The following is a 3,574-nucleotide window of genomic DNA, read 5'->3' as shown; positions in this document are numbered from 1 at the left end:
AAAAAAAAGGTTTCACTATAGTTCACATCATTTTCATTTATATTTGCAATTACTTTTTAATTTCAAATTTCTATAGGAGCCATAAATGTCGCGTCTCTCTGTGGTTCACTACTCTACTGCACTTCCAGTGTGTTTCATATCTCTACCCTTTATATCAGGGGACACATGTGAGATGGAAAATTTTACAATTACATGCTACAAGCCAGAGCTTCCCAACTGTGGGTCAGAACCTGAGTTTGAGGTCACAACCTGGGCGGCTCTCCATATCATCATTATTATTCTGCACATCGGGAGGTGGGGCATGATTATTTGGCTGTGATCGTTGGGTCACTAGGACACAAAAGATTGATCACACTGCTGTTACAACCTGTAATAAGTATACAGAGTAACATTAAATCATACTGAAATGAGATGGTTAAGCAATTAGTCAAGTCAAGCACTAGGTGCCAATATCAGCATCACTATTAGAAACAGAATTACGAAGATATTTGATAGGGATGGGGAGACCTTGCGAAAAGCTATTTTTTCAGGTCACATCTTGTTTTTCTTTGTTTGTTTAAAATATGCTGAATTGATGGAAAGATTCTACAGCCTGTTGCTATCACTTCATGTTGACTAGATTCTAAAGCCTAAGGTAACAGTGCACTAGAAGGAAACCACCGCATGTTTGATTTTATATGAGAATTCTGACTTTGGGCTCAGTTTGTGTGGGGAGAATGAGAGACAGGATTTCAGCTCAGCAGGCAGTTTATCCTACTACAGAGTGACTCTAGGGATAAACATCAGTCTCTCCCCCCCCCCCCCCCTTTCACATTCTGACACCGAACCTTTGACACCTCATAAGAAAGGGTGATGGGGCTGGGGTGCTTTAGCCCTCTCTCATGGCTCCAGGGACTCCTTTCATCTCAGAGGCTCCAGTCTAGAGTGGCAAGAGCATCCTACAACTGATATAGGCATCTTTCTGAGAAATCTCCTTTTCTTGCACTGCCACTGTCATGTGTTGCAAGGACCTCTAGCCTACCATATGCAGCACACAGCATCAGCCTTCCTAGAGCAGAGAGAGAGAAGAAACATGGTGCAGCATAGAAAGGCAAATACCCTGGAACAACTGCAGCAAAGCCATAGAGATGCAGATACATAGTGAGTTCACTTCTCCCCCCCCCCCCCCCCCCCCCCCCACACACCACACATATTTTTATTGAGATTTACATTTTGAACAAGGATTGTTTAAACTGCCTGAGAGGACTTGATAAAGAGAGCTCATAAACCATGCATGGCCGTAGGGCTGTAGTTCGGACACCATTAGTCTACTGTCTATCTCTGTAAAGTTTTATCTATTGTGATACGTACAGAAACAATCAAATTTTCCAAAGTTTGAGGGATCTGGCTGTTCACCAAAAGGTTAAATTTATTCATGCCTGTTAATGTCCTTTCCTTGAATCCTGCTAGATCAGTCCATATTAATGGGTTGAAATTTTCTAGTGACATCAGTGATATAAGACCCACAGAGGGACGTTAAGGCCTTCTGGACACAACTAGTGATTTCCTTCAACACTTGTGGAGCTGTTCAGACTGCCATGGGACAACGCTTCTCCAAGTCCCTATTGAGACCCCTGGGCTCCCAGGGATGCCCCCATTGTTGGGTCCACTCTCCCTGCTACAACCTGCCTCATGGGAGACATGCAGTCCTACAACATGGCTGCATTTCTGGCAGGAAAACCTCAACTAAGGCCTGCCCAACATGCTGGTTTTCCTCTAGGCCTTGGCCTTCGTTGGCAGATGCATCCCATCACTATCATTGACTGCCCTGCCAGCTTCTAATCGGAGTGGGGGGGCAGAAACAGCAAGCAGTTGCTGAGCCACCACATACCAAAAACACCACAGCACTAGCTGTGGTTGGGCAAGTGCAGGTTGCATGACCATCTACAGGACCTGGCATATAATCTGTCCTTGATCAGGACTCCCCAGCCTATAACAAACACCTGACAGTCTGCACTCCCCACTCCACCCCCACTGAGACATAGCAGCTCCTGCAGGCTCTTCTTTCTGATTGTGTCCTCAGATCCTTATGGCACTTCTTTTTTTGATTTTATTGTCCCCAACAAGGGGGGAAAGGGGAAGGAGCTAGGGGGTGGAGAGAGAGGGAATGGAGAGCCATAAGAGCAGACAGAGAGCGTAGAGGCACCGCTGTAGGTCCCCCCACTTAACTGTCCCCTTTCTGGCTAGGATCTCATGATGAGACTCTTAAAGCTAGGCTCAAAGCCCACTAGGGTACGATGGTAGTCCAGCCCTGGCAAGATGACTGCAAATCCCAAGGCTCAATCAGTGGGACAAACCCCAAGACATATAACTGGACATGAGCCTTGACTCAAATCTCTAGGGATCAGGCTGCACCAATCCAGACTGCAACCATCTGCTGGAGGCAGAAAATACTGGAGAGATACAGGACTGCACCAGTCCTTATAGTGGCAGTGATGCCACTAAACTTCAGCGTTCACTGCCTCCATCTGCTGGTTGGGAGCAGGCCAATGTTAAATATGCTGGGGCCTAGGACAGAAATGTAGTAAAGGGCCCAAAGCTCAGCACAGCAAGATGTATCTTTTTCAGCTTAATGAAGTATGGGAGACCAGGGCATTTGTCCTGCTTATACTCCCTAATCCTGGTCCTGGTTAAGGAGCACAACTCACTAGTTTGGAGTTGACAAGCAGGAAGATAAGGAAGGGAAAGGGACTTGGTATACCACTTTTCTATGATTTTTGCAACAACATTCAAAGCAGTTCAGATAGCATATGCAGATATTTATTTTACCTGGGGCAATGGAGGTTAAGTAACTTGCCCAGGGTCACAAGGAGCTACAGTGGGAATCAAGCCCAACTCCCCAAGATCAAAGTCCACTGCACTAACCAGTGGGCTACTCCTCCAGCTTGCATTAACCACAAAAGTAGTACATACATATTAATTATGGATATTATGAAAATCATACCAGTTAAGTATGCCTACAGGAAAGGGCTGAGAACCACTTTCTTATGAAACTGGGTTGCACAAGTAGTTTGCAATATTTAAATAAGGCAATGTTTTTAGTTGAGCCATACTGTAAAGAAAAGCATACTCCAATGTTCTTCAATACAAGGACTGGGGACAAGGGCAGCCCCCGCTGTCATTCTAGGGGGGGGGGGGGGTGTCTGGTTTTTAAAATTTGTTTTATTTTGTTGTCATTGCATGCAGGCCATGGGTTTTGTATTGAAGAACAGTGCCACAAATGTTGGAAAATAATAAAGAAACTCAATTCATCTCAACAAGCTATCCACATTGACCCCTTGTGTAATTGTTAAGGATTAAAATTAAACATTTAAACAATCAAATGGAGACTATCAGTAAATAAGACAGCAGTGATGATGTCGCATGATGCTGCTTAATGTGTGCCTCTGCACTGTATCAAAGTAAGACCGGTAGACTTACTGGAAGTGGTAAAATAGGCTCAATTACATCACTGATGTGCCATTTGAACCTATAGTAACTGTCCAATGAAACTCAAAATAGTGTGACACTTGCCCAATACAAAATGTTAATAATG

This window comes from Microcaecilia unicolor, chromosome 7 (genome assembly GCF_901765095.1).
Source record: "Microcaecilia unicolor chromosome 7, aMicUni1.1, whole genome shotgun sequence".
Classification (NCBI taxonomy): Eukaryota; Metazoa; Chordata; class Amphibia; order Gymnophiona; family Siphonopidae; genus Microcaecilia; species Microcaecilia unicolor.
This window is presented reverse-complemented; position numbering follows the sequence as displayed.